Here is a 26,048-nt window from a genome sequence, read left to right on the forward strand (position 1 = left end):
AGATGTGCTGAAAAATCTTACATGGTATTCTGGCTAGCGATATTTGGCGGTAATTAAGAGGGGAATTCGTACTACCTGACTTTGCAGCGGAACCACCTTCCCGATCGTCCAGTCCGCTGGAAGCTCAGATGTATCGAGTGACTGCTGAAATATTTTGGAGAGGATGATCGCAGCGTCAATTAAATCAGCACCTGGGCTTGCAGAAGGTTTAAGATTTTCTATTATTTTTCTATCCCTTGGGTCTCGAGGTATATTGCATCCATCATTGAAAATCAACACTGTTCTACTGAAGGAAACGTGATGTTTGGACAAAGTACAAAATTACGACAAAGTTTCATTCAGAATTTGAGGACAATCAGTATCAGCGATAGTCGAGCAATTTTCATCTAACAGTTGAGTTGACTGATTTTTATCGGGATTGATGGTACGCCAAAATTTTTTGGGATTATTTGTAGGCATGTTCGGCAGAGTGTGCTGTAGGAAGTGAGCCTTTGCGTTTTTTATTGCCGATATATACGCGCTATTTGCCGCTTGATAATTTACCCATTTAGAAACAGAGTTATATTTTCTAGCAATGCGTTAAAAGCGTTTTTTTCTGTTAGAAAGCCTTTTTACGTGAGCGTTATACCACAGTGAATTTTTATGAGTTTTAATGGTGCGTAGAGGGATATATCTTTCTGTTAGTTCGTTAATTTTAGCAATGAAAATGCTCCAGTTCACTTCCACCTGGCGGTTATTGAAATATGTTAAATATACATCGACAAATGAAGCTAGCTCTTCATTAATGGCCTGAAAATCAGCTCGGCTGTATTCACGTATGCGCTTGATTTTCTTTTCAGCATTATTCGATGGAATGCAGAAGTTAAGAGAGTAGAGAGTGGTCACTTATGCCGGGCATGCAGGTCAAGTGAGAAATGAGATCAGAATGGGATGTTAATACCAAGTCTAAAGTGTCAGCAGTGGTATCTGATTCCCGGGTTGGTAGCGTTACTAGTTGGGAAAGGGAATAAAGTGAACAAAGGTTCAGGAATTCATTGCCTTGCGACGATGGGAATGTTTTAATAGTTGATTCTAAAGACCACGTCAGCTCAGGAAAGTTAAAATCATCCAACAAAGTAATGGGTGCTGCAGGATAGCGCGTAACAACAAGGTTAAGCACATCATGTAGTTCTGATGTGAGCGTGGAAAGATAGTTAGGAGGTCGATAGCATACACTAAGAAGGTATTTTTGATGGTTTAGTTCCATGCATGCCCAAACAGAGTCTAGGTTAGTTTGCAGAGGAATGTGATAGGACTGTATTGATTTAGATATAGCCAGCAAAACACCACTGCCTGGTGGCAAAGTGCGATCGCATCGATAAACTGAGAAACGGGATGAGTCGTCAAATATCTCGCTGTCGTGTATATTAGGATGAAGCCAGGTTTCTGTTATTGCGATAATATGAGCCTCGCACGTGTCGACAGCGGAATTAAACAATTCACGTTTATTAAGAATGCTTCTTGCATTCGCCAGGAGAACATTCAGTAAGGTCGAATTTTTCACAGAATCACAAACGAGTCACTTAGGACTGGTGGGTGGAAGGGACTGTGATGAAATAGATGGACCAGCTGTTGGCAATGGTTATGCACATTTTCTACACATTGCCAAGCAGAGTGTCACTGGTTTCTTCTTCTTCCTCAGCCTGGCCATGCACAATAATGTTATTGCGTCTTGAACGATTTTCTAAGTCATTTGTACGATCCCCAGACATCTAAAAATAATTCCGGGGATGGTAATGTTCAAATTATGAAATCATTGTCAAGAAATACATGTGCTAGTTGCATAGCGGAGCATATTTGGATAACTGCTCGTGATGTTTCACTTTTCTGGTCGCCTTATTGCTCAGAATACATTTATTTCATTTACAGTATACCCCTCAGGGAGGCATTACATATATTTCGCATATATTTCACAAAAATCATGTTGCGCTCAAGCTCTCGAGTGCTGCTACTATGGCAGTCCGCTTTCTCAACGTATGTCTCTAGCTAAAAATGTCGCAACAAGAGCGCATGGGGAGACACGCAGCGGCGAATGGTGGCAGGAGCGCGCGCTGCCCTGGCTGCGGAGCTGGTTATGAAGGACAACGCAGACGGCGACACGAAACGCAGGAACGGGCGCCTAAGAGCTGTGCTTTAAAACAAAAACAAAAGCTGTTCAGCACGCCCAATGGCCAAATCGGGGCAGCGCGAGGAAGTACATGTCCGGACAAATTCTAATGGAAGTAAGTAACCGAAATGACGTCTTGCATTATTCTTTTGTTGCACATACAATGACAGAAATAAATCATTTGACTCTAAACAATGCCCCAGTGGTAGCCAGTTATGCATTTTGCCGTAGTTAGCGCGAGTGATTGCCGTTCTATGCTTGTTATATATGAAAGCAGGTGATGCTGGTAGTGAATAAATAATTAAATATATAGAAAGTACACTGCATTCGCAATGCAGCAAAGACGTACCTCTAACCAATGAAGAGGACAGAGCAGATTCAAAGGGGAAGGAGTGGTCTAACGCGCTTGCGAAACTAACCCGCTTCTACTGGCGACGTCGCCTCGTAACTGCCTGCTACGCTCCCCCCTCCACCTCATTTCCCCCAAAATTTAGCCTGAATGCATTGCGGCAGCTGCGTGGTGCTTACCCTCTTGGTAGGTATTTTACACTCATTTCGCAGTGCATACTCTCTTCTCTAAGGCAAAATGAAATTGACTATCACCCTTTTCTCAGCTCTCACTAGGTTACCAACACCAGTTTCTATTGTTAGAAAAGCCCGAACTAAAAAAGAAAGAAAAAAGGAAATGATTACTGTTGATTAAACCGACTTTAATGCAATTTTATTATTTGCAATAACGTTTGATAAAAGTAGTTCTGCGCCAGAGGGCTCTCAAGGGTATCGTGACTCCTACTATAATTGCTATAACTTCAAACGTGATAACAGCTCTCAAGATGGATATTAAAGGAAAGACAATACAGGTGTCGATTTCAGCCAGAGTTCATGTCGAAACCACCAAAAATGGGTACTTCGTCTCACAAAATGTTTTCAGTACTTCGAAAGGCCGGGGCGCCATGGACCAAGTGCACTAGGACACTTCCGAGCGAGCGAGGCGAACGCGTTTTCTTTTTTTTTTGTAGTTTGTAATTAATGTACAAAACTTCCCCTGCACTTTCTTGCTATAGCTCCCCTCTGCGCTTCCCCTCGTTATTCTCTCCCCATCATTTTGCTTTCCCGCCGGCTGCAGCTCGGATGCCTAAGATTTTAGATAGCAGTTGAAGCGGCCGGCAGCACTCTTTTCCTTCCTTTTGTTGGAATAACCACTACTCCCACCACCTATAATAGGCAATTGTGCTCCCACCTCCGCACGGCAGCAGTGGAAGGGGACACCGAGCACACTACTTCGTTAGCAGACGACGCGCGCTTGGGGACCAGTCATAAAATATCCAGACGGCCTTTTTTCATGTGTCAGGATTTTTTTTAAATGCGTGATAAGTTTTCCCGAGCCACGGGCACACACACACCGCGAAAGCGAGACAAGCAACTCAAATCATCCACCGCTCTACAGCGCAAGAATGCACGGCTAGGCAGTGCTGACGCGTCATGTTTTCCAACCAAAACCAAACCGCCTACAGAGGGCGCTAGCGGCTAAGGCTCCTTACTAGCAGCGCCATCGTCGCGCATGCGCAGGAGCTTTTCCGCAAATGGTCCAATCCTCCGCCGGCTTGTACACCAGTGGATCCTCGCAAAGTAGCGATGCCGTGAAGTTTGGAAAGCTGTTTTCGGCACCTGTTGCAGTGAAACTGTGCACGCCTTCACTTCGCTCAAGTGCGATAGTACGTAACAACTTCGTTACCGCTGAGCCTGTTGTCGTTGAAGCCAAGTTGGCCACAAATACCCCGGTATTCAGACGTAGCCGGACTGCCTGCCGATGTGGAGGAGGGCTGCGGTCGCACGCTGACTGAGGTGCAAGACGCATACCTCGCGCAAATTCCTCTTGCAGCGCTTCATCCTGCATGATGCGGCCCATCCCACTTGGGTCCCACCGAACCGATGACATCCTTAATTGGTGCAGGGAACACGGACGCTTCGCTAGAATTATGCGGGAATGGCACTTCCAAAAAGTGAAGTGATTAGAGTGGTTAAAATGCCGTTTTTATATGCGCTTGGGGCATGGACGAAAGCGAGAGTATAATGTAGGAGAGGCGACTCAGATGCCTCCACTGCGCCCAAAGGTTATTGGCTGCGCCACAGAAAATATCCCAGCAGTCCTTGCGAAAGTACATGACTCGGCTCTCGGCGAACTCGAGCGACACAGGTCGGAGAGCGATGGCGTCATTCCTTCTCCGATCTTCCAAGCAACGTTGATGCGCGTCATGTGACGCCGAGCTTTCGGAGAGGCTCAGGGCGAATTTCCCGTAGCAAACAGAATTGAGGTAATCATTAGTCTCCACGATGAAAGGAGGTTGTATCTGAAGGCTGCATGTCTGTGTTACGCAGGTGCCGCTGAGTCACTTCTTCGCTAGAGAGGATTCACCATTGCAAGCCACCATATAATAAACCAAAGAATTTGGTGCTGTCTCTCTCCATTCGTTGCCCTGCGCACCATCTCATTAGAAAGCTGTCTGCGTGTTTGTGTGCTTTCACTGGAAACGAAAGTGTAGAACAGAAGAAATGATTTTTGTTAGCCCCTGCATCACCCATCGTAGGTGAGGTCAACCGAGTTGAAAGGGATGATGCAAACCTAAAAAAAAAAAAAAAAAACCTTTAGGCGTAAAATAATGGAAGGTAGAAAAACGGAAGCATCAAAGAGTGTTCTAGGCCCTCGTTTCGTGCCAGCGCGAGGCACACATAAGCGGCCACATCTGCAGACCTTGTGGCCTGTCGGCCGGTGCACTCACATCCTAAAGGTCTGTGATAGGCCTTCGAACCATATTGAGAGACTTAGTCGACGCTTTTTCGACGCATAGGGGCATGTTACATCAATGATAATCGTGGTTTCCCCGCGCGTCAGAACAAGATCAGGGTGGAGGTTTGTGTCACACACGGGCCGGTTCTCGTGAGTGACGGGGCGTCGCTTCTCGGCGGCTTTTTTTCAGCCTGTTGACGATCCGGTTGTGTCGTCTTCTGCAGGCGACGCTTTATCGCGTCCGGTGGCAGATAACGTGCGGAAGGATTTCCTTTTCTTGTCCACATCTCCGACACCGCTGGTCAGCAGCGACATTCCACCAACTGGCTCCATTCAGGGGCAGCAGGTCCAGCCTCGCATTGTGCACGAAGCGCCAATCGCAGAAGCGAGTGAAACGCCCCGTCCTCATGAAGCATTCCATCACTAAGCCCTGGTTAGGTTTTTCTAGGAGAGTGCCATCTCGTATGCGCATAGCGATGCCCGGAAGTGTCATCACCCTTTTCGTGCGCTGCTTCTGCGAGACGGTCAAGTCAGCTTGCATCTCCCACGTGATCGCCAGCCGCGGGAAAGTTTTGCGAGCTTCCGTCCATGCTCCGTGCGCTGCTGTCTGGGGAGCGTGCGTGGCGTCATCCGGCTAACAGAAGGGGCGAAAGGTGGACACCACTACCTTTTCCAGTCAGCGATGCGAGCGGCATGGCGTTTTCGCCGAAGACGGAACTAAACACCACTAATTATGGGTTGCTCGACCTATTGCCGGGTTTACCAATGTCATAATAGCAATAAAACACTGCAGACAAGGTGCCGAAGATAAAATGTTATCGTTTTTCTTGAAGATCCTACAAAAGAGAAAAGAGGGAGCGCTGGATTCGGGCAGAACTTTCGCGCAACATTGTGCGTCCTCGATAGATATGCCCCTTCAGTACGAATAAAAAGAAACAAAGAGAGTAGTTTGGACTTTCGTACATTTATTTCTTGCAGCTAACAACACAAAACCATTTCTGAAAGCAAAGTACATTAAGTAGGAAAATAGAACGAAACTGTTTCATGAGGACGCGTGGCGTTAGATTTTGGTAATAGGTAATTAAAGAAAACAAGCAAAAAAGAAAGAAAAGAATGCATGTCACGGAAGCACCCGAACTGCGAACGAAGATAAAAAAAAAGGATAGGGAGAGGATGGCGATCGGAAATACACGACAGGGATAGCATAAAATGACAAGGTTAGCTTTGTACATTACTTCAAAATATGGAATGCCCTTGGACGTTCGTTTAATTAGTAGGAAATAGCTAAAATAAAAATCGTCTATCCTTGGTACATACCCAGCAAGGAACGCTTCGTCTTTTTTCGCGATTCGAGCTATGCTTTTTTGAGGGCAATACGCAAAGCAAAGCAGTGCCAATCCTCAGGACATAAAAATGCAGTAAAAAATGCGTTTTACGCAACTGTGATAGAGCATTCGTATTGTGCATGTATGGTAGGTGATTTTTTTTTTTGTCCTGGCCAACCAGGCACTATCTCAATCGGTTGAAACGTGCTGCCCGATTTTACAATGCAGTCTGTAGGAGGCAGGCGCCTCTTTACGGCGCATTCACATTTCCAAGTCAGGTGTCGCAGGGCGGATGCGTGAAGAATGGGACGAGACCAGTCACGCTGGAGAAGCAAGGCGCTGCACAATCCCTTTCATCACCTATTTTACTAAAGCAGGGGTGGTAGTCAACCATTGCACCCTTATGACACACTTCTCCCTGGCTCAACTTGAGGTTCACCAGAAGCTGACACGAATTTCTGGGAGTGGTAAACTTCAGCCGCTGTACAGCACATTTTCTGCGTAATTTTACCTGTATATTTACCTGTAATCTGTAAATTTTGTTTACCTAAAGGCGAATGTCGTAGTCAACTCTTTTATTTGCTCAAAGCTCCGCTGATATCGGGCGGCCTCACTGCGGCGATTGCTTCGTGACTGCCATACACATGATTGCTCGTATAAAGACATGTCCACTTTTTAAGCTCTCTCCTTTCTTTTTTTTTTTAATTTACGTCCATATTTTCAATCCGTTGAAATCCGAATAAAAGCCGGCATTAACTCGTTCACGGTGACATTCCCGCAATGATGTCACTGCGTGTCTGCTATGCGGACGGGTTGCCGGAAACGCACTGAGCGTACAGAGTGCCATGCGGAGGCGCTGGCGATGCGGTCGCTGCTGGCGCCACCATTCCAGTGCACGGAGACTATACGGACTGGAGCTGCGTTGCCCTGACTCTGAAGACCCCCTCCATCTTCCCGGTCAGGTAGGCGGCGATGCACTCTTCGGTGGCTGGTCGGTGAAGTCGCTTCGCTGTGATGGTGGTGAAAGCCCGCAGCGCTAAATCTCGTTCCTCTAGATCAGGAGACGAGAGGATCTTATATGCGTTGTCGATGCGCCAGATGTCACCGAGCCCGATGCTACGCTGCCGTAGAAGTACTCGTTGGCCGCGTTGCCTTGTAGGGAGTCCTTTTGACCAATGGTGGCAGCGCGTTGTTGAGGCGCGCCCGCTCTGACTTACCTAACACACCGCACCGCATGGAGAAACTGAGCGCTGGATATACGAAGGTTTTGACAGCGTCCAATCTCTGCCAAGGGGGCGAGAATTGAGCTAAGCAGGCGCGGGCCGGTGTCGATGGCCTCGTCCATGGTGGCTGTGTCAGGGAACACCTTGAATCCTACAGAGCGGCCCAGGAACGTTGTTCTCTCGAGGTTCAGGATCATTGGGATCTCCGCACCTGCGATGAAAAGGGGGTCATTCTAGTGCCGAGATGCCGCTGAGATGCAGAGTGCGGCACTTCGCTGGAATACGGCGTAGTCCAAGCCAAGAAGAGAGGGATGCCACTACGTCAATGCGGGCTTGCAGCTTCTCCTGGTCGCTGGCCTGTGTGGTGAGGTCGTCGGCGTAGGCCAGGATGTTGTGTTGCCTCTAGCCTCCCTGCACAGTACGCAAAACTGGGTAAATGACAAGGTTAAACAGAAGTCCGCTTAGTGAGCATGCCTGTCTTATCTCTACCAAAATGTCAATTGGCCGCGTTGCTCCTTACTGTCTCATGATGATGGTGGTGTTGTCAGCGACGATGGAACAGAAGTCGCTGCCGGCGCCGGTCCCACGTAGGTGGTCTGTGAGGCCGTTGTAGGCGACCGATCCAAAGGCGTTGCTGAAGTCCAGGAACACCACGCACAGCTCCGCTCTGCCAGCCCTCACTGCGTCAAGGCGCTCCTGTAGCATTAAATTGTCTTCAAACACGCCATCGTGCAGCAGAAACCCCCTTTTAGCAATAAGAAAGCAGCTTCTGTTGCGGGAAACATCGCTGCAGCCGAGTGGCAAGGCACCCAGCATACAGCTTTGAGATCGTTGACCCGAGGGCAATGGGGCGCCCATTTCGTGACGACCTCCGCAGGTCCTTTCTTGTGGATCAGGGTGGTCCGCAATTCCTTACACGCTGGGGGCACTTTTTTGTTCTTCAGGCAGATGTTGAACACCGCTGTCAAGAAGGCCGCTTAATGGTGTGTCGGCTTCTAGCGCGGATATACGAATGTTTTGAAAGCGTTCAATCTCTGCCAATGTGCGAGCATTGAGCTAAGCAGGCGGCTGCCGGTATCGATGGTCTCGTCCACAGTGACTGTGGCGGGGAACACGTTGACTCCTGCAGGAGGCCAGGAACGTCTGGCTGTTTCGGATCATGGTGATCTTCTGGACTTACCTCTGCCCATCTTCTGCTGGAGATTTGTTAGTGAGTGGGTGCTATGCAGTAGCACAGTATTGAAGCCAGGTGTGCCTACTTACAGTAGCATCATGAATTAATTCAGACAAGCATCTGTAGCAGAATTATAAAAAAATATTTAGAAGCTTATATTTGCCTTAAAGCAGAACGTGATAGCGCTAATAGACCTTATGACCTTTCTCGCTTGCTCTGCTCTTCTACCTGCTTACAACGTGACTGGCTCAATGACTTGCTTTCGTGTGTACCTCTGTGCCTGGTTATTTTTGTTCACAACATAATTCGCTTCGATGGGTACGCCGTTTGAAAGTAATTACTATCTCCTATTTAGCATACCGTTATTTGCAGTTAGCATTAGTATGTCTTCTAGTCACAATAAAACGCATCCCCGAAGTCCTCCCTTAAACACTTGAACCTAAGAGCTCGAGTGGTTGTGCGGTGCTTGCGATCTCGCAATCAAAGGGCCTGAGTTCGACTCTACATACCCGCCCTAGCTACCAATTTATTATTCGATATTCTTACTAGTCCGTTTCGCAGGATTCTCGTCACTAAATACGACTTCGTTTGGACATTTTCATGTTCTGCTTTTAAAAAATATCCAAGAATATTAAGAAAGCACTACAACTGAATTCTAAAAGACACGATAACACTAGCACAGGCACATAATTCGGGTTAGTTTTGAGCGGATAGCTGTATTTTCGACCTTTTGTGAGCGGCCGCCGGGTCAGAGGCACCGTGCTCCCGACTGTGAGCCGGCGGGTGTGAGGTCAGATTAACCCTCCGCAACATCATGGCCCCACGATCCCGCTGGCGCCGCCCGCGCATATGAAATTGGTTGACCGGCTACACGCTATGTCGGTTCCCCCGCGTAGCGCTGTGCACAGTACTGCGAAGTGTAGAATGCTGCATACCAGGGAGGTCGAGGGAGACTCGCAGGCAGGGCGCGTATTGTGCAAAATTGCTTGCGTGCTGGGAGGGAACGAGGAATTGTGTGCAGGAACCCGAGCAGAAAAGAAAAGAAAAGAAACGAAAAAAAAAAACACTTCCGTCTGGGCCCTTTGGGAGTGTCACGGGGGGAAGAAAAAATGAACAGGTGCGACACAAGCGTTTCGTGGTAGCTCGGCTGGAAACATTGATTGGTCAAAAAATGGGATGTCACAAGTCATGTGACATTTTGTGACGTCATGTCTGGTTGGGGACACAGGTGTTTTTCCTAGATTGCCCTTGAATTCCCCGTGCTTTTGAGAGCAAGCGTGCATCTCGCTGCGCACTTCACTCTGCCCGCTCTTGTCGGAATGGCTGCAGAGATTTCGAACCAGGGTTGGAATAATGCACGAGGGAAGCAGCTATAAGCAGTACAACAGTATTATGCGCATGTTATATGAATATAATTTTACTTTCTATTACTCGACGAATTCCTCGTAAAGAGACAGAAAAAAAAGAGGCCTAGCGCGACGCATGGTGGCCGAGCTCAGGCCTAGCGTTCGCTCCGGCAGCTACCCTTACACGTGTTTTGCGGTTCTTACCCTAGGGTCTTAAAATAATGCACGAGGGAAGGAGCTATAACCGGTAAAGCAGTATTATGCGGATGCTATACGAAATATATAATTTTACGTACTATCACTGGACGAATTTCTCTTAAAGGGGCACTGTGACGTTTTCCAGGCCGTGCATTCCATGCTGGCGTCTAGGTTATTTACACCTTTCCGATGCCCTAAAGCCCAATCATAACAGCGAAACCGTAGCGCCTAATATTTTAATCCATTTCAATAATCAGCGTTCTGGCACCGCCGTGAGTGCCACCCGACGGCAAAAGTTCGTAAACGGATGTGACATACCCTCTCGCTGGGGTGCTGCCTCTCTGGTTGGTTCAGCACGAACTTTATATTTTATATTCGAATCTTCTATAAATTACTATGTAGAAAACAAATAAAAGTTGTTTTAGTTCCGCGTGTGTTCTTGAAGTGCTTGTAAAGATAGGGACTCTAAACTCAAGTAAATGTGGTGTTGTCAACTAGCGGCGGTGATGCGCTGAACAACAGATTACTTCAAGGTATAACAAGGCATAGAAAGGGCGTATTTCTCTACTAGTTTCAAAGCTGCTCTTAGGTAATTACTCTATCTACATTTCTCTCCCCCTCTCTCTCCTCCAAGGCGGATGTCTCCTCCACCACCTCTGTTACCCCGTTACTAACGGTACTTCCGTTCTTTCTTTGGACAATTTTCTCCCGCCTCGCACGGATCGCGCTCTCCTTATATCGACTGCGAGCCATGGCAAAAAGACGCTGCGCTGCGAGAGTACCGAAAATTGCCCAGAGTTAGCGTTTCATCGCTTTCCGACCCGCGGCGAGCAGCGGAGACTATGGCTGAAAGCTCTTGGCGCGCCGAGCGACACTGCGCGTAGGGTTTGCTCCCAACATTTTGAGCAAAGCGCCTTCAAGCCGAGTTCCTCAAAGAACGCTGGTATCAAGCGCCGACGGCTTCGTTGTGACGCTGTGCCAACTATAGGCGCACCTGCTGAGCAACGTACTGAAGATGTGAACCAAGTGAGTATAGCTCGTTGGCATCTATCTAAGCGCAGCCGTACTGCTACAAAGGAACGTTTCTCATAAACTTCGCAGTTAAAGAAAAATTTGTCCTGGTCCGGGGATCGAACCCAGGACCACTGCCTTTCCAGGCAGTCGCTCTGCCAACTGAGTTAACCAAGTCGATCAGCAGATCGCGATTATAGGTCGAGAGCGAGTTGGTCAATAACTCGGAAGTGGGAAAATGTGCTTCTCCGAAAAAGTTTAGGAGAATCCGCAAGGTGGAGGAAAGATAGCTTTCCTTTTTATAGGATATTCTCCTAAACTTTCGATTGAGTATAGGTTTGCCCAGTGTTCGAAATTTTACATTTGCAGCTGTTGGTATAGAGCGTGTGCATGCATGGATGCCACCATCTGACGGAGCTCGCTGTGCGCTTGACGCTGAGTATCGGACGCAGAGAGCGAGAATGACCTTTATTTTTAAACATCCCGTGCCTAAGACAAGAAATAATGTGGTGTTATTAAATTGGTATGATAGTTGCAAGTGCAAGCTGTGAAATTTATTGAATCAAGGCCTAGCCTAACTTGTTATTTAGTATCACAGAATGGAAGTGTAGACTACACTGTTGCTTAACTTGTTGTAAGCTTGCATTATTTCAAGCATCTTTACATTTGATGTAGCATGTGTAGTGTATGCAGCTATGCTGGATATGTGGTTAAGCAACCTTTCACATATCAGTGGTCTGAGGATCTTCATTCTCATTCTCTTATGAGGGACCACATGGGACTCTGTGATAAGCAGGTGTGCTTCTCTGGGAGTGGTCATCATCATGCAGCCAGGTGCAACATATTGTCACGGTGTTGGCGACTGGGGCTAGATTAACAGAGCCGGTACAGGTAGAATTACGCGGTCCAAGGTTTAGGTACGTCCTGCGAGTCCGGAGCCGATTCACTTCAACGTCGTCTTTCACTCCGAGCGCCCCCTGGCAATATACTATTGGGCTTGCATGACAAAAAACATATAGTTTCATTATGCTAGGTAGTTTGCTTTCACCACCACTGTAATGCAGAATTGCAAGTACTTTCATTTTCAGCAGCTGCCATACCCATTCATGACATTTGTAAGGAAGTTTTTCAGGGAGGTTGCCATTTGATGCTACTCCACATGACCAGCTTTTGGAAGATTTATATGGAGATAATGAAAGGGCCAAGAAAGCCAGGTGATGTCAAAAATTATTGAGGCTACTTGTAGGCTGAACCGCTTCGTGTCTGAGCTTGCTTTCAGGAAGTCTAATACTAGATATTGAAAAGATGAATGTGTCTTGTGATGTGTGGTTTGAGCTCATGGTTAATCCTTCACTCATCATTATTTGCTTTCAGGTGCTCATAGAGGCACGTTAGTTGGATAAGTGTTGGGGTACCAAATATCACAGAGCACTTGCTTCATTGATAAATTGGGTGCTGTGCACCTTTCGAGCTATCTCCCTTTATGTGAGCCTCTCAATGGGGAAGCCATGCTCGATGCCTTTAGAAGGTTCGGTTCGCCAACCATTGCTCGGTTTCGGCACTAAATGTTGAGGATGGGTCAAGTGCAGGCACCCTAAGACTAAACTCTTGAAAGGTAGTCAGAAAGGGACTTTAATGCGTGTACCCTAAATTAAGATGGAGTTCAGAACTTTCCAGTGTGTGTACCTCAGTGCAAACCCCCCAGTGGCCTTGCTATTCTTCGCTAGCTTTACAGTGGACACTGTGAAACAAACAGTAATGGCCCGGAGATCTTTCCGTGGGGCAAACCAGACTTGATAGTAAAAGATCCAGATTGTTGCCGCTGAGAGCGATGAACTGCTATCAGTTACTTTCCTAGTCACTTATCCCAGACATAAACATCCGTGGGAGATAAATCCGTGTTAATTCAGATATTTGCCTGTGATTAGTACATCAAATGATTTGCTTTAATCTAAGAAAGAGTGTATCAATGTGGCTGTTAATTTCGAAGAATGAGGCAAAGCAGCGGCACACAAGTTCCAGTTCAGATGCTGTAGAAGATCCTTTCTGGAAACCATGTCGGCAATGTGATGTAACTGAACTGTGCTCTAGGAACCCATGAATACAAGTGGCAATATGTTCTATAAGTTTACAATGAAAGTAATGGTATGTGACAATAGTTTAACACAAAACAACCACCTTGCTTAAAATAGGAATGACCCAGGCCACCTTTCGTTAACCCGATGCTTTCGCTACCAACAAAAACGTATGGAAGACGATGACAAAGAACTTGGCAAATGATTAAGCACATCTACAAAGAAACATGCTTGGCATGTTTTCACGTCCAGAAGTTTTAGCTTTGAGGTTCAGAAGTATTAGAAGCACATCTTTAAATAGTGTGTGACTAGCATGTTGATTCGACAGCAAGATTAACACACAACATATTACTTAATTCCTTGAACATGTACCAACTCATCCAAGCAAAACCATTACTTGGGCAGATTTCCTCTACATTGGGCTTTTTTTTTTTCATCTGAGCTTACTCTATGAACTTGCCATAGTGTGTGTCTATCTCATTGCTTTGTCAACATGCCAGTGTAGAGCATTCTATCATTTGTGCATCTCCCTGCGTCAATATGTTTTACGCTATCTTCTAATACATACCCACAAACCCCAAAAAAGAGTATTACTTGTACAGAAAAATCACAAAGGCTGCTTTTCGATAGAGGCAAAAAGCAAGACACCCACACGTTGAGCCCTCTAAACCAAACCAAGACCGAATCCTCGGGGTGCTATTCATAGATTTATTGGTAGTTAGTAATTAACTATGAGTAAAAGCATCTCTCATAGCCTGAGTTGCTTTGGGATGCTAAACCCCACAAACCAAACCAAACTATGAGTAAAAAACAGCGCCGAGAAACAAAGATTTAAATGAAGTGACGCAGGCATGCACCTGCCCGAGCACTTTAATATAGTGATGCTGTTGGTCAAGTGCCTGTCCGTGTGACTTTCTGTCCTCAATTTTCAGCACTGTTTTCTGCTCCCATATAAAAGGGCTGCAGCTAAAATTTCTGATGGGCAAGGGGGTATCTCGACACAATTCCGGGTATTTAAAACCTTGATAATTTTCTGACGGAAATATTCTCCTTATCATGCACACAGCACAGGATGGGATCGCTTTTTGATGTCCTTGGCCGAGGCGGCCCCACATCCATCTTGTAAACTGTCGGTATGCTGTGTACCTGTATTTTCTGTAATGAATAAAATTGCATTTGTGTGCATTCCTTCGCTGTGTGACATGGATGTAAGGGTCGTGTGATGAAGAGTAAAAACATTTGAAAATCGCCAGTGCTATTGTGTTTGTTTCACTGCATAAAATGTTACGAGCGCGTACTCAGAGCAGTGATCTACAACGCGGAATTCCGCTGCTTTAGCGAACAAATTAAATTGTTAATCTTATGCATGCAGATGGTTTTTTTTTATTGCAATATCGGCAGTGCATGGAATTGCTAATATTCGCTGCGCTATTTTATTCCCGTAATTGCTGAACGTACACCCCTGCGCAAAAGTGCTGCCCCCTAGAATTATTATTTTTCGGTATAAAAAGATGCACCTGACAAATATGCTTGGGGAAGATGGCAAGCATATTAGTTAGGCTACCCTATGCATAACTTACAAATCACCGCTACACCTGCAAAAAGCTGGTGTACAGTTTTGTCAAAACGCGTGGTTGGTCTCTCCACTTTTGCGCAAAGGTGTACATACATATTTTGTTGCAATGCAGTATTGACATATTTCTGCGTGTTACGACGAAACGGGGAACGACTTGGTGCCGCTAACAGCATTTACCTCAATTATGTCCTCGCGTGAAAAAAAAAAAATGAAGTATGCTAATTGCATTGTGACAAAAAAAAAATCGAGCGCTCGCTCGCTGACGGCGCATGCCACACACACACACACACACACACACACACACACACACACACACACACACACACACACACACACACACACACACACACACACACACACACACACACACACACACACACACACACACACACACACACACACACACACACACACACACACACGCGCACGCGCGCGCGCGCACAAAGACCTACTTGTGAATGTCCATTTCAGGCTCTTCATTTCTCTATGAGCTCGTAGTACGCGACGCGTAGCACGTGTACATCCAGGCAAAGGGTGAAAAAATATTCATCCTCGGTTATGCATGCCGCATCGCGGTCAGTGCATTGCGGCATGTCCCGGCAGCAAAGCCGTTCTGCCGCCGTTGGCATCGCGACGCACCGGCCGCATCGACACCTGCAGTGGGAAGAACCGCACGAGCGTCGAACACTTCTAAAAATAAAGAAATGAATCCGTGCCATCATCGAGCTCAGGGTCTTCAGGCGGCGATGCCTGATCTTCCGCGACGTCGGCGCAGCTTTGTGATCTTGTTCGTGTCGAGTCCTCCTTTGGCGTGTCAGCGTAAGGAACAACGCTGAGGTCGTCACTTCGACGTAGGAGTTCGCGTTCAATATTGCTCAAGTCAGGAAAACTCATTTTTCTGGTAACCCTCGTGGTCTTAGCGTGGCGGCGGACAAGCGGAGTAAAGCGTCTGCTCGCCGTCAGTCATACAGCACACGTGGTTGCTGTTACCATGGTAACGACGCTTCCAAAAAGCGCGGTTACAGAATGAAGCGGACAGGCAACCATTGTCGATAGCTTCCGATACGTCACCAGAAAGCTGCGTTTCTGATAGGTTGCGCCCGAATCGAGCGCTGGGCGAGCGAAATGGGAGAGAGACTCCCTCTCGCACCAGCTCCGACGCGCTGTTTTTTTTTTCTCTTGCATTTAGAATTTTATAAACCGAATAACTCTGGTTTCCGTGCATCGATTTTTGTAATTCTTTTTTTACTGACATCAGCACGCTGCAAAGCACATAGAACTTGGCTGGAATTAGCGGCCTTATGCTCGTCACGGTGCCCCTTTAAAGAGAGAGAGAGAGAGAGAGAGAAAAAAAAGACATAGCGTTCGCTGCGGCAGCTACGCTTACACACGTTTTGCACGTTTGGGCGCCTTCGGCAGATTGATACGAAGCGCGACGTAAGTATAACGATATACCACGTGCAACATATCTAAAGAGAGGGAACTGGAGCACGGGACTGCAAGCCTGCGGTCTGCCAGGAAGCAATGGGGTGGCCCTGAAAAGGGCCGTTTGTATGCTCACCCTTACAAAAATGTCTATGATCACTTTATGCAATGTCTTTAGACAATATGATCATAGAAGCTATCGACCATCAAAAGAAAGTCTTTAGAACACGTATGATCTATGTATGATCTCCCTTCCGACAATTGGCCACCGTGATTGAATAGAATGTATTTACATAGAACGTATTTATACCTCCTATGATTAGCCTATTGATAGCGTACATGGACACTGTAACGACTGTGTTCCGATAATTGGCCACCGTTATTTTAAAGAATCGTGTTCATACAAAGTATTATTACCTTGTGTTATGCTAACTATATTTCAAGTGTCCAATAATAACGTGTATTTTACTCACTATTCACATGCATAATATTTCGTGAAAAGTGAGAGTGGCGAAAGAAACAGATGCAAATTCATACCTTCTTTTATTGCACAAACCCTTGACACAGAAACACTTCGTTTCCGACGGCAACGACATTGTGTGTTTGATGTACCAGCCATATCAAAATTTATCATGGTGTCACCTAGAAAAGAAATATACATGCTCAAAATTTTTCTGCCAATTTCGCACGCTTTGTGCTAGCATCACACACATCTCTCTTCACTCAGATGCCTGTTTTTCCTCAAAATATGCTAACTGGTTTCCAACCACTTTCTGTACAAACTAGTACCTGCAAAACACCCTCAGGAGATAGAGACTATTGCTGTGTTTAGTTGTATTCCTTTTGATCCTCTATATCATTCGACATTAGTTTATCACAACAGGGGCCCAGGAAACAAAGGAGTGAAATTTACATGCCAGTATGCTTGGTCATCAGATACTCTCTCCTCTGCCATTTGCTGCATCAAGCAAATACACATGTTGAGCGGCAACGTATCAGTATGTATACATACATTTTGGTGCATGCTACCAGCAAGTGATGCCACTATGCCTGTTTGCTCCCATTTTTCCTGAGTGATGGCTATGTTTGCCATAGCAGATGACATACACACATAAGTAATTACTGACGGAGACCAGCTACACCAAGCACCTAGGGGATACAAGAGCGATAATAGGGAATGATGAAGTATATTATAGTTAGCCTACAATATGCAGTCACACATACTTTTTGCTACATATGCAGGTAACAAGTCTCAATAGTGTATTCCCAGAGAGTAAGAAAATAAGCAAGTGCCACTCATGCCCATCTTTTCCTTTCAAGAGCTTGTCACCAAGGTAAAATCTTTATCACATATGGAAGCAAAATTTAGAATACCTTTCTTTTATAAGAAGTCCACATGGATGCTACTACGTCCCACTGCTACTTGTCCAGGAAGTCAGGTTGCCTTGTTACTTGTCGGCACAGACCACGGCAACAGGGTGTCTCCAGATATGGTCGAATGAAGCAACAAGAGGACTGCATGTACATATGAGAACACTAGTCAGAACAGCAGGAAGAAAGATTTTTTGAATAATAAAGGAAAAGTCAAATGCACAAGTAAAAGAAACATAGGAGGAGTATTTCATATGGTTGCTGAGTGACAGCATGAAAAGCCCAGAATTGAAAACGCAATGCTCCACTGAGGAAAATTACATAATCATAAAATACATAAATACATAATAATCTAGGTAATCTCAGGAACAGTGGCAAGTCTTATGTAGGCACTATCTTTTGGAGATACATGGAAAGACAAGTCATATGGGGTGGTAAAAAATGACTGGTTTGGTTTATGTGGTTTAACATCCCAAAGCAACCCAGGCTATGAGAGATGCTGTAGGGAAGGACTTCAGAGCATTTGACGAGCTGGGGCTCTTTAACCTGCACTGACATCGCACAGGACATGAATGCCTTTTTGCTTCAATTTTGAGCTTACTGCTGAACTGGTCGTACTCAAAATAGGTTGGCGCTACTTTTATTTAAATTTAGACAAGGTCCTTCTGAGGATACAAGACTTGCATGTGTCCCAGACACATTCAGGGAGACACATTGGCCCTGTACAAAGGCTTAAAATGTGGAGAGCTTGTCTCATTAAAACCCACCCGGCCCCGCATAATCACTTTTTGGTACCTAATATTGCCTGCTTTGGCTCGTCAATAGTAGGCTACCGACAATAGGAGCAAAATTATTTCATCCTTAAAAAATCATGCAGCTTACTGCTGGAATATGCAGTCACACATAATTTTTGCTACATATGCAGTTAACAAGTCGTAATAGTGTATTCCCGAGAGTAAGAAATTAAGAAAGTGCCATAAATGTCCATCCTTTCCTTCAAGAGCTTGTCACCAAGGTAAAATCTTGATCACATATGAAAGTCAAATATAGGAGAAATACCTGTCTTTTATAAGAAATTCACATGGATGCTGAAGAAACCATGCAGCTACATCCCACTGCTACTTGTCCCGGAAGTCAGGTTGCCTAGTTTTTACTTGTCGGCACCGACCACAGCAACAGGGAGTCTCCAGATATGGCTCAATGAAGCATCAAGAGGACTGCATATGCATACGAAAACACTAGTCAGAACAGCAGGAAGAAAGTTATTTCGAATAATAAAAGGAAAAGTCAAATGCACAAGTAACAGAAACAAACAAGGAATACTTCATATGTTGCTGAGTAACAGCATAAAAAGAGAAGCACAGAATTAGAAATACAATGCTCAACAGAGGCAAACTACAGTAACATGCTTGTGCACAAAATTCTCTTCTAGAGTGGAAGATTCAGTGATATATGCAAGGGGTTACGTTTATCTATTGTGCATGCATACGGTACTATAGAAATACAACAAGGTTGACGACTGGGCACGTTGGTATAGGTTCATACTGCCCCAGCCAAAAGACGAGACACAGCAAATAGGAGGACAGGACAAGGCTGGACTATCAACTGAATGTTATTGATAAGAAGAAAACAACGAAGACTTCTTCCGAAAAGCTCGCGCACAACCCAACCGGTGGAATGGCAGGAAATTGGGAAGATGAAGAAGAAAATTCAAAGCCAATTCCAAGTCAAGGCCTAACTAACGACTTTTCTAATAGATGAAGTTCCTTACAATGAAGGCTAACAGACGCCTTAGCCACACACTTGTCCTCGGCTTTAGCAATGTAAAATGCTTCAACGAACTCTCTGCAGAGTCGATTACCATTGCTGTAAACTACACCCGTATTATTGAAGTCAGGCGCACAAAGGGACGGGTCATGCTCCGACTTACACTCTCGGGATTGCACATGTAGCGCAAGATTAGAACTCGCCTTCCCTCCCAGAGAATTGGAGTGCTCCGTCAGGCGCACATTTAGACATCTGCCTGTCTGCCCGTAGTAGCACCGGCCACAATTCAGCGGAACGTGGTAGACCACATTCTTTCTGCAGGTGGTGAACTTTTTCTTATGTGACACTGCACAACGAAAACTATCACGAGGTACACTGTCGAGCCCCTTTCTAACTCTAGCGCACAAGGCTCCTATCTTGTTTCTCGCTGTAAATACAACGGGCAGACAGGCAGATGTCTAAATGTGCACCTGACGGAGCACTCCAATTCTCTGGGAGGGAAGGCGAGTCTGGGAAGTCAACCTCCACATCACCAGGTATCAAACTATCTCAGAGGTTTCTGAAAGATTTCTATGCAATGACAGGAAGATCTTTCACTATCAAACACAGTTGCAAATAACACTAAAATCTAATGAGCCCATGTATGTTTCTCTTAAAAATGTGCGGACGAAGGAAATGTAGTTGCTGCTCCTTTTATTTATTTACTTGTAACTAATACTGCATCATTTCCAGCTATAGCATACGTGAACCCAATGCAAACAAACAATAGAGGTGAGCAAGCTTATCTAAAGATTTAGAATGACTTTTTGTAATAAAATGAACAGAAATCATTTAACTAGCCATGTACAGGAGACAATGCATGTACTAAAGCAGAGCTGCACAGATTTAAGAGCCTTAAAAGCTCTAGCAAAACACCCTTCTTGTCACATTTGCCTTTTCACAAACACTACAGGCTGGCCGAGAGCTAGCTTAGGTACAATACCTCTAATTATCGCATTTAAACTGATCACTTTTTCAAATACATTGATAAACACAGGTACACATGGCTGAGCTTTCAAAACATTATTTGTTCGACAAAACCCTCATTATACTCTTGGATACGTCTGATAATAAAGATCAGCATGGCGAACAGCCATTCGGCGCTTCCATGCGCTATGCAAGCTTAATAGCCTTATCATATCTTACAGAACACTGTTGTAATTTTCAACACCTGAGAACCAAATTCCATGGGGGTTTAAAGGGACACCTTTGAGCAAAGTTCACTGTAGGATATTGCCCCCCAAAAACCCAGTCAACAATAACACATGTTCGACAGCCTCTGGCTTTCTGCACAAAATACAGTTCACACCCCATGGCAGAAAGATCTCTCTCTGCCATCTATGTTTATCCAGGCAGAACCCAAACATGCAATTTAAAAAGATTTTTAGCAGGTTGTAAAGGCATTCGTTTTACATGTTAGAATGCATTATTACTTGATAAACACAAAAGGGCCGCCACACTGATACTTCCCTTCGTCTTGCAGCCCACCCCTTCTGTAACAAGCCCCCTCATGTTTGCAGAACTCAAAAACACACAAAACAAACAGAAAATGTTCTCCAACAGATAAATATCAACATATTACTTTTGATATTGCTAGTAACTATTTGGCTCTAGGGTTAACAATGCATTTATTTAGGTTGTGAATAAAATGAGTTTGGTAGTTAATTGCAAATCTTGGTGACTAGCAAGAAAGTAAATATTTGTGTATATGTTGCTTTGAGCAAAGTAACTGTTCTCATTTAGTCACAGAAAAACAGAATACCACTTGAACGAACGTCACTTCGACGATGTATTCAGTTGTACGAACTTTATTAAATCCCCCCCCCCCTGAAGCTCTATTGAACACTATGCAAACGCACTTCATTTTAACAAACTTCAGTTATTGCTCATTTCAGTTTAACGAACATTTTCCGCGGTGCTATCCTGTGTCTTCAAAGTCATACTGAGCTCTTAAAAAAAGCACAGTCTGCACTCTTTGTTGCATATTATTATGTTAAGAACCCCTCTTCATTATCGCGTGAAGAAAAGTGGCCGTTATTTAGCTTTAAGTGAATTGGCTGCCTAAACTAGCTTGTAACCAGATGAATCCATAGCTGTCTGCACGCTTAATTAGCTGTACAGTCATAGCCAGTCAAAGCCAGATCTTCAGCCCTACCAGGCCCTTTAGCTCCAAGAATTGCAAATGTGTGCATTTTGGTTAACCATGATCTGCTTGGAGAAAATGAAAGCCTTGTCTCCTCAGCAGGCCGTTGTGATAGGCAAGATTCTCCGGAGCTTGCACAGTAATCGAGTTCAAAACCACTGTAGTCCTTTCAAAAGTGCTGCAAAAAGTTACGCATTCTTCACTTGCAAATCAGCGCAGTGACAAATAAATGGGCTCAGATAAGATTTGAACAACCTAAAAATCTGTGACAGATTTTCTCTTCTTGGGCTCCAAGATTACCTCGGAAGGAGACTGTAGCCATGAAATTAGGAGATGCCTGCTTCTGGGAAAGAGAGCAATGGTTAGCCTTGACCGCCTAGTAAAGAGCAGAGACATTAGTCTGCCAACCAAGATCCGTATAACTCGTGCTATGGTCTTTCCAGTTGTGATGTATGGATGCGAGAGTTGGACTGTGAAAAAGGCTGACCGCCGAAGAATTGACGCGTTTGAATTGTGGTGCTGGCGAAGACTCTTGAGAGTTCCTTGGACTGCCAGAAGATCAAATCAGTCGATATTGTCGACCATAAACCCTGACTGCTCATTGGAGGGTCAAATTCTAAAGTTAAAGCTCAGCTACTTTGGTCATCTGATGACAAGAGAGGAGTTGCTAGAGAAAGATTTGATGTTGGGAAAGGCTGAGGGTCGCTGGAGAAGGGGTAGGCAGCGAACGCGATGGTTAGATGGTATCCTCGAGGCACTGCAGATGAAGTTATGTGATGTTAGGAAGATAGTGAGAGACCGGAAAGCGTGGCGTGACATGGTCCATAGGGTCACGAAGAGTCGGACACGACTGAACTGAATATTTCTTGACGCTAATGGAAACAATCTTCCACGCATTTATTTCAGTCCAATGAAATTTCATTTCAACAAACTTTTTCCTAAGGTCCCTTGAACTTTGTTCAAGTGAAACATCACTGTATGTGTACATATGCTGAGGCAGTCTAAATAAACAGTAACTGAATGTCAGCATGACCATGCACACATATGCACAGTGCAGTCAGCTATATTATGACACCATGTTTGTCACTGAGCTATTAAAACACAGGTTTACTCAATTTTGCCTCAACTAGAAATAGTAGGTACTACTTCAATAAAACAGCTAAGTATATCTCCTGTTTTAAAGCTCTGAAGAGGCCATGAAAACTTTTCTTTAGTGCAGACTATGAGCAAGATTCACCAACATATCAGTCGCGCTAAAAACACAGCAAGAATGATTTAACAACACCGAGCTGGTTTCAAGCTTTGCTTTAATGAAGCCTGTTACACATCCGCCCTTTATACTCTCAAAAGAAAACAATAAATGCAAAGCATGAACCAGTAAAAATTATACAGTTATAAAGCAAACACATGAATGCAAAAAACATGAGCATGTGATACCTACCAATTCAATGTCTCCTTTACAGGAAGGATGCTTTAGGGCAGGGCACCCATGGCTGATAGAATAAACTGCCTCAACAGATTCATGACGCTGTCTGCTTCATATTCAGGCAGCACTCCCTCGATGGCAGATGAAATCTGCTGCAAAAGCAGTGTGACAATACAATTGCATCAGCTGGACTGCAAGCATTATTGCCAAACAAGCCGTAAATGCAGTAAAATAAAGACTTCATTAAATCCATGCTTCTCAAAACCCATAACATACCATTACTTTCCCTACACTCCTAAAGAAAAGCTGTCTCAGAAAATGAATTCCTAGCAGCTCTAGGTCACATGCCATAAGTTACCAAAAAACTCGATCCTATCATCTGTTTCAATTCTGACCCTTGTCAGCAATGTCAAACATTAATAAACGAAGAACTTCCATAGTTGAAATTCACTTTTCAAAATATGCTGTTTCTCTGTGAAGCTTAAAGGTTTTTAGAAATTAAACAAAACAGAAGACTAAGTTTGAAAGCTCTAATCGCTTAATTCACAGCCAATTGTTAGCTTGACCCACATAACTTGCCACGCCTCCGTTAAAAAAAAAAAGAAAAAGAACACTGGGCCTGTACTAAAATAATACGTACTGACCTACTAAGGATATAAATATAACTATTACTGCGTTGAAGTCTGCGAATTGTTATAAATAAAATTATATATCACCCCCCCCCCCCCCCCCCCCCCCCCCCCCAATCTGTGCTTACTCTAAAGGAAAGCTTAAAAACCTAATTTTACGCGGAAAGTCGTTGCTTATGGACTGTTCCAATAAAGCGGTAACCGCATGAGGCGACAACCCCTAGCGATCCGTCGCAACGCCTGTCGTTGTCGCTGGTGCATACCGCACGGAGCGACGGCGCTCAGCGACAGAAGCGCGTTTTCAGCGTTGCTCTGTTACCGCCGCCTCGTCATTCGGTCAAGGGGAATGCAATCACGCTATATCCCATTTTCAACACTAAACAGCATGAAGTACGATAAAACACTGATGAAATTTCTTGTAACGCATCGTATTTTAAAGGGTCACAGGGCAGCGGTGCGTTACTATACACTGCGATGCCGACTTGCATTGCAAGCAGCGACTTTCTCCTGCTCCTTTCGGAAATTAACAATATCAAGCCACGCTAACCTTTTTCTTTCTTTTATTACCCTTCCAAGCTTTTACTGAATTATCTCGATGCACTCATATATATACACGGATCAGACGAAGTGAGCGCGTGAAGGCACCAGGTTCTTCGCCCAAACCGGACTAGGAAAACTAACTTTACACGCAATAAAAAGAAAGCCAGAACGGAAGTTGAGCACCCTAAAGCCCTCTGCGATTGGCTGCCTCGCGAGCTGCTTCCGGGCGACACGCGAACTTTTCTAAAAACCCAGTAACCGAGCGACGGCGACGAGCGGCAATGCTTTGGCGGCCCTCAGCCCGTCGCGCGACGGCGTCGCGCGGCATGCCGCCGCGTCATGCGGTTAGCGCTTTAACCTCGAATTACCGGCTCCATGTGCAAATAGCTCAACGAAGAAACGCTATAAATAAAACAGATAGGTAGCGAGCGATCGCACACATCTGATGGAATTTAAAAATGACAGGTTTTATACGTCTACATAGCTTTTACGCAGTACAAGGCCCCTCTCAATATTTGAAATTTGACGGTTATGGCTGCGAGGCCAAGCGGTTCTTTACCTTTGAAGAATTAGTAATAACTCCGCAAAAAAACGCCTTAAAGATCTGAACTATGTTGCAAAATGATCGGAAAGAGGCCGCGGACAATCGAGGATCACTTTTTAAAACCTAACTAGGTGATAAAAACGCTAAACAATGAAAAATATTCCTAGAGCATTGGGCGTGCAGTATGCAGCAAAGTAAAAAATGGGTAAACGCTTGTAGTGTAAAAACTGCTCACTTCTGAAACACAAAATTTTCAGCGAGTATGCGCAAAGCGTTTATAAGAAAGGAATGAAAAAGTTTGTCAACTTACATTGAAGATTTCTGGCAGAAAGAACTATTTTCCACGCTCGACGTCGCCACACAGCCAAACGCCGCCTCTCAGTCGTGCGCAATCACGTGACACATGAAGCTGCATCACGTGTTTTGTGCATAGGTCGGCACCATGAGGAGGGGCTCACTCACACTCACACTCACGACCAGTGACTCTCAACCCACTCACTCGCACTCACACTCATGCCCGCTGCCATTCACCGCCACTCACTCACACTCACACTCATGGCCACTCCTGTTCGCGGCCACTCACTCACACTCACACTCACGGTCACTCTGGTACCCATCCACTCACTCACGGTCACACTCATGCCATTTCTCATTCATGGCCACTCACTCACACTCGCATTCACGGCGACACTCATACACGTCCACTCACTCACACTCACACTCATGCCCGATCCCATTCACGGCCACTCACTCACACTCACACTCATGACTGCTCCCATTCGCGGCCACTCACTCCCACTCACACTCATGCCCGGTCCTATTCACGGCCACTCGCTCACACTCGCACTCATGCCCGGTCCTGTTCAGGCCACTCACTCACACTCACACTCATGGCCACTCCCATTCATGGCCACTCACACTCATGACCGCTCTCATTCCCGGCCACTCACTCACACTCATGACCGCTCCCATTCACAGCCACGTGAGTCTGAGTGAGACGATGTGAGTGCACTCATGAGGGAGGACGCCGACAGATGCAAGAAAGTATTGGAATAGAGCATGCAGATAGGTTTACGCACGCTAAAAAAGCATTAAGCAGGACATTACGCAATTTGTTACTTCAGCTCTTTTGGCTCAGCCGTTAATTCAGTCTACTGGCGTCATCTTGTTGTTAGAACAGTAGTAGTTTTTATAAAAAAAAATAACACTTGTTAGGTCCCATTTCTGCGGCAAAATCATCACTCCGTATAACAAATAAACTAAAATTAGAGCTACGAGATCTTTTCTAAGCGATGAGTCCGG

At 45.2% G+C, this 26,048-nt stretch overlaps 1 long non-coding RNA gene across 1 annotated transcript; it reads right to left on the reverse strand.

Moving 5' to 3' along the window:
- Window positions 1-16,813: 16,813 nt before the first annotated feature.
- LOC146187049 (uncharacterized) lies at window positions 16,814-25,158 on the reverse strand. Its single transcript, XR_014708212.1, has 5 exons — window positions 25,057-25,158; window positions 23,049-23,185; window positions 18,718-18,875; window positions 17,662-17,802; window positions 16,814-16,929 (listed from the first exon to the last, which is right to left on the reverse strand). It is a non-coding gene; the product is annotated as an uncharacterized LOC146187049 (long non-coding RNA).
- Between the last annotated feature and the right edge of the window lie 890 nt (window positions 25,159-26,048).

This window comes from Amblyomma maculatum, chromosome 6 (assembly GCF_055883805.1).
Source record: "Amblyomma maculatum isolate TAMU_Amacu chromosome 6, ASM5588380v1, whole genome shotgun sequence".
In the NCBI taxonomy this organism is placed as follows: Eukaryota; Metazoa; Arthropoda; class Arachnida; order Ixodida; family Ixodidae; genus Amblyomma; species Amblyomma maculatum.